The sequence below is a fragment of the Jatropha curcas genome, chromosome 7, assembly GCF_041381405.1.
Source record: "Jatropha curcas cultivar XTBG-Jc1 chromosome 7, XTBG_Jcur_1.0, whole genome shotgun sequence".
Taxonomy (NCBI): domain Eukaryota; kingdom Viridiplantae; phylum Streptophyta; class Magnoliopsida; order Malpighiales; family Euphorbiaceae; genus Jatropha; species Jatropha curcas.
The window spans coordinates 10237241-10251587 of record NC_143157.1 but is presented as its reverse complement, the minus strand read 5'-3'; the positions used below and the strand labels follow the sequence as shown (position 1 = coordinate 10251587).

Genomic DNA, 14347 nt, shown 5'->3' with positions numbered 1-14347 from the left:
AGAATTTTTGGGCCTCTGGGGCCAAATTGTGAAATTTTGGGCCTTAGGCCAAATTGTGAATTTTTTGTGAAGTATGGGGTGAATGTGTGAATGAGCACGACATCACAACATAATTCATTTTAATAGAGTGATTCAGCATCATTGGGTGCATACAGTCCTAAAGGATAGGTACTATAGGCTATGACACAAATAGAGAATTGGCTTATAAAGGGACCCTTGAACCTTGAGTAAGGATATACCTAACCAGATGTGAAACAAAGAGTTTCGCGTGGGTCCAATGGTACGCATACTCATGGGCCACCCCTAAAAGGATTAGGGATGGTTTGCGGTAACAGGGAGGACGCTTTGGCTGTCCGTCGACATAATCAAAGAGACCTGCCGATCAGCGCTACTTGCTATCCATACTCAGAAGTTTGAACAGAGAGAGAAGAAATTCATTTGAAATTCATTTTTTATGCAATGGAGAAAAAGATTCTCAATCGTGCAAATAAATCAACAAGTTTAAATGGTTTAATCAAATGTGTCAATTAAGTTCAAATTTTCTCATCAAGTATTCTTAAAGAAAGAACACTCGATTCATGTCAAGGTACCCTGCAAAACAAAACATAGTAAAATAATGCCCTATAGAAGGGCCGGTTAGTCTATGCAGCAATTGTAGTCCACTTATACAAAAAGATTACATAATGTCCCCAGCAGAGTCGCCAAACTGTGAACCCCTCCCCCAAATATCATAGCATAGTGAATGCATATGACTAAAGGAAGAAATGCATGTGAATGTATGAGTCGCCACCTTGTTTAATTATTTTAGGGTAAACTAGGAAAAACCCTAAGTGACTCCAATTTTAATTAACCTAAGTCTAGGCTAATTATCCCAATGTTTAAGGCATGGTTTGCAAACCCGAGATGGATCCCGAGACTATGTCATGCTGATAAACTAACCAATGAATGAATGCTTTGCAAGGTAATTGGACCAATGAAAAATGTTTATGTGATTTCGACTTGCCGCCCGGGGTTAAATCCCGAACGTGCCTACGTACTTCCGTTTGAATGGAAGATCAAAGTCAACGTAGTTCGATAGGCCTTCTTTGAAGGGCTTTGAATGGGTATGCTTAATGCATGAGTGTGTGTATGCTTTTTGCATTTTGTTTAGGCATTTTGCCTGAAAATTGATTGATTTGATTTTAGGCATTTGATGCCAAAAATGTTGATTTAATGGCTTTTAGCCAAAAGGATTGATCTAGGCAATTAGTTTGCCAAAAAATGATGTTTGGGCTTATTATTGCCAAAAGGTGTTTTGTTGGGCGATTTGTCGCCAAAGTGATTAAGGCATTTGTGCCAAAAGTTGGTATTTGAAGGCTTCTAGCCAGAAGTTTGATTTAGGCAATTTGTTGCTAAAAGTTTGATTAATTTGGGCGTTTGTCGCCAAAATTGATTATGTGAAGGCTTTTAGCCAAAAAGAATGGATTTAGGCAATTGTTGCCAAAAGTTGATGTGATTTAGGCGATTGTCGCCAAAATGACTGTTTGACGGCTTTCAGCCAAAAGATTGATTAATTCTAAGGCATTTTGCCAAAGCTTCTGATTTAAGCGATTTGTCGCTAAAAAGTGGTTAATCTAATTTATAGGCAATTTGTTTGCCAAAAATTGATTGAACCGTGGGCAATTTGTTGCCAAAATGTGATTGATTTAATTGTAGGCAATTTGTTGCCAAAACGTGATTGATTAAGGCTTTTTAGCCACAATTATTGATTAATTGGACTTAAGCCAGGCTGTTCGAAATAAAGGCAATTAACCGTAGTTATTGATTAACTAGGTCCTTTTAGCCGATATTGTCGGATTTAAGCTTAATACCACGATTATTGATTAACCGGGCATTAAAGCTTAATCATATTTAACGGAGGCAGTTTATTTGCCTAATTGTGATGCGAATGCATTTATGCAGTTGTAGAGTTATAAGGAGTAGAAGAGAAATATGCATGAAGTGGTAAAATTAAATAGACAGAGTTTTAGTTCACGTACCTGATTTAATCGACGACCACTTCTTAACTCCAGGTTAAGCTCCTCGTTAAGGGAATATTAATTAATTTAATTTTAAATGACCAAATAACAAAGCAAGAAAATAATAAAGCTAAATAAAAAATACAGAAAAGCAGTAAAGAATCGCAAGGAGCGTAAGGGAGAAGGAGCGTCCGTCAACACAGACTGAGTGTCTCAAAACGGAGCCCCAGAGCCGTTTTTTATAGGAAAAAAACGCGACCCCCTGCCCGCCTGGGCTGGGCGGGCGTGCTCGCCTGGCCTGGGCGGGCATGCCCACCCCCGCGGGCGGGCATGTGTGCCTTTTCCCCTCTCTTTTTTTTCTTTTTTCGTTCCGGAGGCTTTTCCGGGAGTTCCGGACCTCCAAAAAATATTCCGAGACCAGTTCCGTGATCCTCGTAATTTTTTGGACATTTCAAGTACCATATTGGCACACTTCCGGTGAACTTTTTGAATGACCTCCGGTCCGACCGGACTGTTTGCAGCCCGAAAAAAATGGCTCTTTGAGCCTCAAAATTTGAGTATTCACAACTTCCCCCTACCGCATATTGACTTGCTGGTTGACCAAATGGCTGGACATGAGATGGTCTCCTTGACCGATCTTGCTGTCGGATACAATCAAATAATGATGCATTTGCCAGACAAAGAGAAAACGACATTCATCACAGAGTGGGGAACCTACAGCTACAGGGTCATGCCTTTTGGGCTCAAAAATGCCGGGGCAACCTATCAAAGAATGGCGACAACCATCTTCCATGACATGATTCACAAAGAAGTCGAAGTGAATGTGGACGACATGGTTGTCAAATCAAAAACAGCTGAAGAACATACAACAGCACTTGAGAAGTTCTTCCTTAGACTTCGAAAGTACAACTTAAAGCTCAACCCGGCGAAATGTCTATTTTGAGCTACATCCGGAGTATTTCTGGGGCACATGGTCAGTCGGAAGGGCATAGAGATTGACCCTTCAAAAGCCAAGGCCATTTTGGAAATGCCAGCACCAAGGACGGAAAAAGAAGTTCGGGGTTTCCTGGGAAGGCTATAGTACATCAGCCGGTTAATTAATCAATTGGCCGTTACTTGTGGTCCGATCTTCAAATTACTCAGGAAAGGAGTAGCGGTTAAATGGAATGAGGATTGCCAGAAAGCTTTCGACCAAGTCAAGCAATATCTGCTATCCCCACCAGTTTTACAGCCACCAAGGCTAGGAAAGCCTTTGTTATTATACCTATCAGTGACAGAAGAAGCGATGGGTGCAATGCTAGCTCAACAAGCAGAAGATACAAGGATAGAAAATGCCGTGTATTACTTAAGCAAAAGGATGCTAGAATACGAGCTAAAATACAACAAGATAGAGAAGTTGTGTCTGGCTCTAGTTTGGGCCTGTACAAAGCTGCAGCACTACCTCTCGACTTACACAACCTATGTCATTTCTGAATTGAACCCCTTGAAATTCCTTATGGAGAGGCCGATTCTTGACTGTAAGATGGCTAAGTGGGTGTCGGTGCTCGCAGCCTATGACTTAAAATTTGTACAACGGAAGGCAGTGAAAGGCGGAGCCTTAGCTGATCAGTTAGCAGAATTGCCGGTCGAAGACCAAATGCCGGAGGTAGAATTTCCTGATGAAGACTTGTTGAGCTTAGAAAGTGAAGGCTGGGAAATCTACTTCGACGGAGCTTCGAACTACCATGGAAATGGGGTTGGAGTCGTATTCAAAACTCCTTGTGGAGAATACGTCCCAATCGCAGTCAAATTAGATTTCGACTGCATCAACAATGAAGCCGAGTATGAAGCTTGCATAAAGGGGTTAGAAGCAGCCCTGGAGAAAGAAATAAAAATCCTCAAGGTTTTCGGAGATTCCAATCTAATAGTCTCCCAAGCTTTGAGAAAATGGAAAATTAAGGAAGAGCGTTTGGTTCCTTACCTACAACGCCTGGACGAATTGGCGCAGCAATTTGAAGTTTTATCCTTCCACTATTTGCCGCGAGCCAAAAATCAATTTGCTGATGCTCTGGCTACTTTGGCCTCCATGGTAAATATAGGAGAGGACCAAGTCATTCGACCTCTGACAGTTCGACTACAGAAACAGCCAGCTCATATCATGAATGTGGTGGATGACAAGCCCTGGTATTGGGATATACAGAATTATCTTCAGAATGAAGTCTACCCGGAGGGATCCACTAAAACTGATCAACGGACATTGAGACAGTTAGCCTCTGGATATCACCTTACTAAGGGAGTTTTGTATAAAAGAAGTTGGAACGGTCTGCACCTAAGGTGCGTTGATGAAGGAGAAGCTCAAAACATCATGGATTCCTTACACAATGGGAAGTCCGGTCCACATATGCATGGGATAGCCTTGGCTCGAAAAATCATGAACCTAGGTTATTACTGGTCAACCATGAATGCAGATTGTGTGAGGCACGCGCAGAAGTGCCATGAATGTCAAATTTTTGCTAAGCTGCAAAAGCAGCCTCCGGTCAATCTGAATCCCATTACTTCACCATGGCCTTTCGCGACTTGGGGCATAGACGTGATCGGAAAGATCCATCCAATGGCCATCAGTTCATCCTGGTTGCTGTTGATTATTTCACTAAGTGGATTGAGGCAGCCTCCTATTCAGTCTTGAACGCCAAGAAAGTAGCACAGTTCGTTCGTACCAACATCCTTTGTCGGTAGGGAACACCATTTGAGATCATTACTGATAACGGGTCTCACTTTCAAAGTGAATTTTCGGACCTACTGAAGCAAAAGAAGATCCAGCATCACAAGTCTTCACCCTATTGTCCACAAACAAATGGGGCCGTAGAGGCTGCAAACAAGGCTATAAAGGTCATTTTGCAGAAGATAGTTCAAAAGCATAGAGCTTGGCACGAACAATTGCCAAATGCCTTGTGGGGATACAGGACTTCAATCAGAACACCTACTGGGGCAACCCCGTATTCCTTAGTGTACGGCATGGAAGCAGTGTTGCCTATTAAGCTGGAAGTTCAGTCGGCAAGAATTATCCGAGAAAGCCAGATCAGCGAAGCAGATTGGGCTGAGAACTATCATTTGCAACTCTTGGGTATGGATGAAAAGCGATTGCAAGCAATCCACCAGACTCGAGTTTATCAAAGAAGAATGGCGCGGCACTTTAATAAGAAGGTCAAAGACCGAAAACTAGAGGAAGGTTGTTTGGTCTTGAAAGAAATTAGACAGCCAATCATAGACCCACGTGGGAAGTTTCGTCCTCATTGGGCTGGACCCTATGTGTTGAAGAAGATTTTGTCCGGCAGAGCCGTCATCTTAACTGATTTAGATGGGTTGGAGTTCACAAATCCATGTAATTTAGATCAGTTGAAAAGATATTTTGTGTAATTTTAATCATTTGCATAATGTAAAAATGAACTACATTAGACCTGATTCTCTTCGAAAAAAAAAAGAAAATTATATATCAGAGATATGTAGGCAGCCCTCATTGGGTACGGTCTAAACGTCAATAAAAAAATTTCATTCCATTATTCTTTCTTCTTTGCCAATAATAAAAAAAAAGAAAAAGAAAGAAAAACCCGCTAAGTCGAAAACCCGAAAGGGCGGCTTAGGCAAAAATCGAGGCCCGCTAAGTTGAAAACCCGAAAAGGGCGGCTTAGGCAAAAATGGGTAGCTCGCTAAGTCGAAAACCCGAAAGGGCGACTTAGGCAAAAATTAGAGCTTGAATAAATGAAGTTGGAAAATGCTTGGAAAGTTTAAAAGTCAAAATAACATTCTAAATTAAAAGTAAATAAAGTCAAGCAGAAAGCCAAAGAGTCCAAATAAATAAATAATGGAGTCTAAGCCCAGTCTAAAAAAAAAAATAATACATCCAAAGCCAAAAAAGTAAAATCTAAAGTCTAAACCAGAGTCTCAAATAAAAAGCCAAAAAGGCAAAACATCCAAAAATCCAAAGCTAACACAAAAAAAAAGCAACAAAGCCCATGAGCCTATAGAAATCTAGGTGCCCCGCCTCCTCCGTGGAGCAGCATCCTCTGAGTCATCTCTAGCAAGTAAGCTCTGTCCAATCTCGCCTGTTCGAGGAGCCAACACAATTTCCTCACCTGTCCCAACCTCCTCATCAGCATCAGCCTGAACCCAACCTTCGAGTACACTCAGCAGTACAGTCCTCCTCGGTCTCTCAATCGGCCAGACAACGGCAATGAACCAAGCCCGGTACTCAAGAGAAGTCTGAACACTGGCAGGGTTAGGTAAAGGCCTAACCATACGATGATCTCTAACCCAAGCACTAAGGACGGCACGAGTAACGCCCGGGGTAATGGCCGAATCAGCTGGGATATCATCTACAATTGGGACAGTCTGGTCTATCCCCATTTGCCTCAAAACGCGCGAAGCGCAGTACCAAGTACAGTGAGTGAAGCCTAAAAGATAGACCCGAGAATGGCGAAAGCTGACATAGATAAAACGGGTGATGTTGTACCAGGAGATGCACCACAATATCTCATCGGGACCCAACTCAATCAGCCATGAAGTCCATGCATCAGTGGATGGATGTGTGATCAAGATCCTCCGCATACGATACTGAGTGGGACTATAGGGCAAGACAGTAGGAGTAGCAACCACTTGGAGGTGGTCTCTCAACCAAACCTGAGTAATGGATCCTTTCTATTACAAAGAGATGAATTAAGAAAAAGTGATGAAGGAAAATAATGAGGGGAAGTACCTGGAGAATGATAGGAGAGACTGTCCAGTCATCGAACCCTAAAGCAGCCCTGTCAAGATTTCTAATAGTCTCTACCAGCACAATGCTACCAATACAACCCATATCCTCCATTTGCCGAACCATGGGGCAGAGGCGCAAATCCCCAAAACCTGGGTCCTGGTTAAACAAGAAGCCAGCCAATAAACAGAAAACCAAGGCCCGCATCCTCAGCCTCCTCCGATTTGGGTCATCTAGGCAAGCCTCTGAGAATTCGTCAATCAGAGGCAGAAGAATTGCTTTTTGGTCATCAACGATCATAGCCTTAGCTTGGGGTCGGCTAAACTGAAACAGGGTTTCAAATGACCTAACATACCCAATTTTTACCTCATGCTTGACCAAAGGGGCATTGGGGTCACACCCTATAATGGCACAAAACTCCTCAAAGAGAGGGCACATTTCCTCCATCATCACCCCAAATCGGAAAACGTGGGTTTCAGGGTCCCAAAGTTTAATACAGGCCCGTAAAAAATCCCAATCAATTACTACACCCCTAAGAGTAACAATAGGAGAAAGACCGTACCTTCCTAGGTTGATCTTTTCGATTTTGGAAAGACTCTTGGTCCAGCTGTGCATGCTATGGTTGTAAAAGGGATTCATGTTTCTTTTAAAAAAAAAAAAAGAAAAAAAAAGGAGAAAAGAAGAGAGAGAACAGAGAAAAATTATGGAAAACTGTTTTCTGACACGAATCGCGAGAAAGAATAAAAAAAACTGAAACAGCTTTTTTATATAGAAAGACGCGCCCGAGGGCGGCTGTACCCGCCCTCTGAGGCGGGCATACCCACCTCGAGGGCGGGCAGGCACGCCCGCCCAGCCGAGGCGGGCACGCAAAAAAAAAAAAAAAGGGGGGGGGGTTGGCCCAGCAATAGAATTAATTTTTTTCTTGACTGAAGTAAATAAACATGCATACACATAAGTTGTTAAGTACTAATCAAGTGCAGGTACAGTCAAAGTTCAGTACAAATTACAGCAAAGAAAACAAGTAAAATCTAAGTATCAGCGACGAGGTCTCCTCCTCCTCTGGTCATCAAAGGCCCGCAGAGTCCAGGTTGAAGTTAGTTCCTCCTGCATACCGAGAACTAGCTCCATCATCTGACTGACTAATCCGACGAGAACCTGAAAAAAAAAATTTTTCTTTTAAGTCAGTATCAAGTCTCTTATGAATCCTTTTTGGGAAATTTTTATTAATCTGTACGTCAGTGATGTCATCAGGAGGAAGAGCTAGGCGATTCACATTCCCCAGAGAGACCTCCCGAAGAGACGAAGTACCATCAGGAGTGTAATAGGGAATGCTGTATGGAAGGTGCAAATTGGCCAAGCCCGGATGAACTGACCCGGTAGCCTCTAAAATAGCCCGGGGAACCCTAAAAGCACCAACCGAATGGCTAGGGCCAGCTCGAGACGGACCCTCCATCGGAGTGGAAGAAGAGGGACGGGTCATAGGCCTCCTCCTTAGTGTCCTGGTCGAGGGGCCTGAAGCCCGAGAAGAACGGGTGCCAAGCGGCTGGGAAGGAGTCGACCTCGGAAGACTGTCAAGCCGAGATCCAATAGGCTGCGTCAGAAACATCTGGCAAAATTCATCATAATCCCCACTCCGGATAAATTCCATATGCGGAATACCCTCAGTATGGGCATCGGTAAGAATCATCTGTTTGCCCGCTTGCATGTCCTCAGGAGGAGGATGAGGAACGGAGCGGCAGCCCCTAATCTGGAAGTCCACTCTCTCACCCAGATAATAGCGTCTCAAGACAGGATGTGACAAGATAACCCGCCGCCAAGACAAGGCCTCTGATCGCCGGAAATGGGGATCAGCCTCAATCAAACTTTGGAGTCGGGCATTCATCGCCCCCACCTCAACCTATGTAAGAGAAGCAAATGTGTTAATAAATCTTTTTTATTTCCACATACTCAAGGAAAATTAAAAGGCACTCACCTGCTCCATGGTACAAGTATTAAAGAAGGTCCGCAGGTCCCCTAAAGACTTCTTGCGTAGAACAGACCGGTGATTTGCTCGGTACCACCTCCAAGCCAAAGGTACCAACCCTAATCCAAGATCAGTATGAGTCAGCTCTGGGCGGATGTAGGGAAAATACTCAAAAGCCCAAGTCTGCAAAACGAAGGAAAGAATCAGTGAAAAAAAAAAGAAAAAAAAAGAGAGAGAACACAGAACGAGGATATGTTCTTTACATTACCTCCCAAAAATAGTAGGTCCCGCTGAGCTTACAGTGGCCTCGACTCAGATCGCACATATCATCATACATGCGGCTCAGAATAGTGCCTGTGTCTAGCATAAATGTCGGGGGCCTGGAGGGATAGCCAGTGTCTCGAAATACTCAGAATAGGGGCAGAAGAGCTAGGTCTGACAATTCGGGGCAGGTCAATCCCTATCAGCTCCATCATCCGATCAGGGGTGACCTCAGTCCTCCAGTCGTCATACAGCTCGATCGGCCGAGTGCCAAAAGGAATCCCGGAGATCACCGAAAAATCAGTCGGGGTCATCGTCATCTCACCCCAAGGGAAATGGAAAGTGTTGGTGGTGTCCCACCATCTCTCAGCCAGCGCACCATTAGGCTCTTGTAATTCTGCCTACCCAGCTCAAGATGTCTTAAAAAGTCCAGATGAGAGGGACTGATGATGGCTCCGACCGGGTTGTTGTGGTCAAGTATGTCAATTGGGATCTCAGCAACATAGGACTCGCCTACATCCAGCCTAATGTATGAATCCTAAAAGGTAAAGTGGCTTAAGATTATTCTTTAGTTCCTTACTAAGGATAATGTCTTAATTCTCTCCTAGCATGCATACTAATAAGACGGTAAGTGCAGGAAAATAAAATTTGTCTTTCTCTTCACAGTTTGGCCACAGAGGCCCAAGAAATCACGATTTGGCCTAAGGCCCGAAAATTCACAATCAGGCCACAGAGGCCCAAAATTTTCAACATTTGGCCTAAGGCCCAAATAATAAATAAATGAGAGTGACAGGGAACTGACCTGGGCATAGACACCGGTGACAGAAGCATGAGTGTCGGCGTCTGCTATCACACGGATTTCGTCAAGAGAAATCCCCAGGGATTCCAGAAAATCTTCATCTGTAACACCCGCCGCCCGATCCCAAAAGACCCAACGGTGGATGCCACATTCGGTGCCGGAGGCACCGTCCTAACCTACATATAAATCAAACAATCATATTATGAATTAGAAGTGGCTTAGTATTCACAAGTTTAGCAAGTAATAGTATTCTGTTTTGAAAATGATTTGGGAGAATCCTACAGAAAAACTTCAAGAGTTTCCCCTAAAAATAGAAGTTGCCAAACATATGAATACAAAGCACTCCCAAATTCAAACTCCAAACCCCATCAAACTCCAATAACAACACAATAGCACTTTTATAATTTCATAACTCCATAGTTCCTCAATAACATTATAATATTCATCACTTCAATACATTCATTTAAATATATCAACTTCTAATGTTTTAACCATTAAATAAGTCCAAGTTTATCTCCCAATATATATACACCAAAATAATTTACAATAACATGCTTAAGTTATAAATGAAATAATACAGTCTCCAAAAATGTAATCGTTATACATGCCAAAATTTTTAGTTACATAAAATACTAATCAACTACCAAAAGATCTCTTCAACTCTGATGCTACTCTTCAGGTCTTTAAGCAGCAAGCACAATCTCCAACCTGCGCGTGATAAAATCAACGCGCTGAGTATAAAACTCAGTGGTGCTCATAAAACACAACAAACCAATGTTGTGATGACAACATACTTAAAAACAATCATTTATATACATAAAATCATTAAATTTGAACATGCAGTACATATGCACACCAACACATCATGCTTTAGAAATTCATTTGATATCATAAATAAGTTGTGGTAAATTAAGAGTTATTAACATAATGTGATCTCATTTATTTCACTTCCTTAAAAATATTGTATAAGGGCTCACATACACTTAGGAGAAAAAGAAGCAGATAAGTTTTCATAGCTTATTCATAATGACCTTAGGTCGCCAACCTTTTCATAACATATAGAGCGCGTCCGCCCTAACATAAGACACCCACATGCCTAGCATATGATCATAGCTTCTTATCATAATGGCATCAAATGCCGAGCATGCTCATCATACATAATAAAATCAAATCATGCATCAAATTCACACCAAGTATATTAGAGCCCAAAAACATTTCTCATAAAATTCATTTTCTTTAGTCTTCTCATAATAAAAACTTAATTTAAACTTAAGTAATTCATAAAAATTCTCATACTTAAACAAAATGACTTAACATAGAAAATTTCCAGCATAAAAATAACATGGACCTTTGCTGTGTTTTTAAAACATAACCGGAGCTATGGGTCTCCAAATTAAATGAAATTAGAGTTGTTAGAAAGCTAAGACAAAATCCAACAAATGTTATGAAGGGATCACAGCCCAGATCAATATGGAAGATAACAAAACAAAGCTAGGAACACAGACTGACAGACCAGACCTGATTCAGCAGAACCAAGTCCATTGTTTCTTGAATTCCTACTAAACCCCACACTCAAATTAAACCAATCCAGAACGAGAGAATTATCAAGACACAGGGCAACAAAGTTTATGAAGAACTCAGAACCTAATCTTGTCATTATAGTGGTCGAAATGGGCACTAAAGTCAGTGATGCATGTGGCCCGACACAAACAGAGTCAGTTTGGGTGTTTTAGCCATAAGTTGAGTTATATATCTCCAAATTGGACACAAGAGGATGGGTTGGAAAGCTAAGCAATAGACCTACAACTTTTATGAAGGACTCAGACACAAATGGAAACTAGAAAGGACCGAAAAAGGGTCCTAAATCTCACTCAAAATCTCATTTTTCCCAAATTCAGTTTACTTGAGCCATGAAAGGAACATGAACCACAAAGATACAAGGTAGAAATGTCTACCACAACATAAATACTTATCAAACATCATCCAAGAGCATGTAATGGCAACCAAAATTCAACAAACCAATCATTTCATACAAAATCTCAAAATATACACATAATAGCATAAAGGCACAAAATCAAAATTTGAGTAAGGTAAGTGTGTTTATGAACACTAACCTTCAAAACAAGCTTTAACAAGCTTTAATCAAAGCTTCTCAAGCTTTGGTCTTGCCTTTATCCTTATTAGAAGGCTCTCCACCCTCTACATGGAAGAAACTCAAAATCAAACAAAGAAAACAAAGAAAAGAAGTAATTGGAGCATGGTTAAGCATGTATATGCTAAAAGACAACTCTAAATCCAAAAATAATTCACTTATCATAAAATCACTTACTTGACCCAAGTAGGAAAATCACCAAATTCCTTGAAATTAGTCACCAAAGATTACTTCTCTAGCTTCACTATCTAAGATTTATGCCTTAAATCAAGTTGGATGGGTGTTTACTAAGTAGGAATTGAAGAAAATGAAGAAGAAGAAGAAGAAGAAGAAGGAGAAGAAGGAAACGTGTATGGAGAAGAAGAAGGCAAAAGTTGGTGCTCAATAATTGATAGTTGCTTTATTAAAGCAACTAAGGGGGTATTTTGGTCTTTTCTCCAAATTAGAGGGTATTTTTGTCTTCTCTCCAAATATTCTCCAATTAAATTCCTTCAAAATATTATTTATCTCCACAAAAGTCTCTAATTTATTCCATAAAAATAATTCCTCAATTTTCCTCCATAAAAAAAAATAATTGCTCAAATTTCCTTACTTAATATAACACCATAATTCACTATTCACTAAGTATCTAAATTTTCCAAAAATATTCCTTACTTACTTTCTACCCATAAAAACCATGCATACATGCTCCAAAAATGTTAAATAAAATATAAAATATAAATAGTAATTTTTCGGACCAAAAATAATACCAACTTCCGGACCGGTGGTACTATTCACAGATCGGTAAACTACTATTAAAACACAGGAAAAAAAATGGGGCGTTACAGTTCTCCCCCCCTTAAAGAATTTCGTCCTCGAAATTCACCTGAATTAAACAACTGAGGATGTTGTTGTCTCATAATCTCTTCACTTTCCCAGGTAGCTTCTTCGGTCTTATGGTTTCTCCAAAAAACCTTTACCAATGGAATTCTCTTATTCCTTAGTTCCTTAATTTCCCTAGCAAGTATCCTCACTGGCTCTTCCTCATAAGTTAAATCTGGCTCTATAGTCACAGATTCCACTGATATTACATGTGATGGGTCGAACCGATACCTCCTCAACATAGATACGTGGAAAACATTATGTATCCTATCCAGGTCTGGTGGTAAAGCTAGTCTATAGGCTAATGGACCCACACGCTCAATGATCTCATATGGACCAATGAACCTAGGACTAAGCTTACCCTTTCTTCCAAATCGCAATATCTTTTTCCACGGAGATACCTTAAGGAAAACCTTATCTCCCACTGCATACTCTATATCCTTCCTCTTCAAATCCGCATAAGATTTCTGACGATCTGAAGCTGCTTTCAATCTATCTCTGATAATTCTGACCTTTTCCTCTGTATCCAGAATCAAATCTGGACCTACCATCTTGCCCTCACTCAATTCTGACCAACACAGTGGAGTCCTACATCTCCTACCATATAGTGCTTCAAAAGGGGCCATCTGAATACTCGACTGATAACTGTTATTGTAGGCAAATTCTACAAGTCGAATGTACTTCTCCCAACTGCCCTCAAACTCAATAGCATAATCTCTTAACATATCCTCCAAAATCTGAATAACCCGCTCTGACTGACCATCTGTTTGAGGATGAAAAGCTGTGCTGAAATTCAGCTTAGTACCAAAGGCCTCATGTAGCTTCTTCCAAAATCTAGAAGTAAATCTCGGATCTCTATCTGAGATGATGGAAGAAGGAACCCCATGTAATCTCACTATCTCATCTATATACAGCTCTGCATATTGCTCCATGGTGAAGTCGGTCCTAACACGAAGAAAGTGTGCTGACTTAGTTAATCTGTCAACTATTACCCATACAGCATCTTTCTTTTTAGGAGTTAAAGGCAATCCAGTCACAAAATCCATAGTAACCTTATCCCATTTCCACTCTGGAATAGAAGTAGGGTGTAACAAACCAGAAGGAAACTGATGCTCTGCTTTCACTTGTTGGCACGTCAAACACCTCGACACATAATCTGTGATATCCCTCTTCATCGCCGGCCACCAATACTGTGATTTCAAATCCTGATACATCTTATTACTGCCAGGATGCATAGCATAGGGACTACTATGAGCTTCCTTTAAGATACTCTTCCTCAGCTCTGAAATTTTAGGCACACAAATCCGATCCCTAAAGTACAAGCAGTCGTCATCTTTAATCATAAATCTCTTTTTCCTTCCATCTCTGACTAGGTCTTTCCATAAGGCAATTGTCTCATCATCCTTCTGTGCATCTCGAATCTGCTGAAGTAGACTAGGTCTAATCATAAGCTCTGCCACGAGTGCACCATTACTAGCTACAGATAATCGCGTATTCATAGCACGTAAAGCAACCAAGGACTTCCTACTAAGTGCATCTGCTACCACATTAGCTTTACCTGGATGGTAATCAATGGTGAAGTCAT

At 41.2% G+C, this 14347-nt stretch overlaps 1 long non-coding RNA gene across 1 annotated transcript; it reads right to left on the bottom strand.

Annotated features, from left to right (window-relative positions):
* Window positions 1-10248: 10248 nt before the first annotated feature.
* LOC149494685 (uncharacterized) lies at window positions 10249-11948 on the bottom strand. Its single transcript, XR_016321570.1, has 2 exons — window positions 11864-11948; window positions 10249-10457 (listed from the first exon to the last, which is right to left on the bottom strand). It is a non-coding gene; the product is annotated as an uncharacterized LOC149494685 (long non-coding RNA).
* Window positions 11949-14347: the final 2399 nt, after the last annotated feature.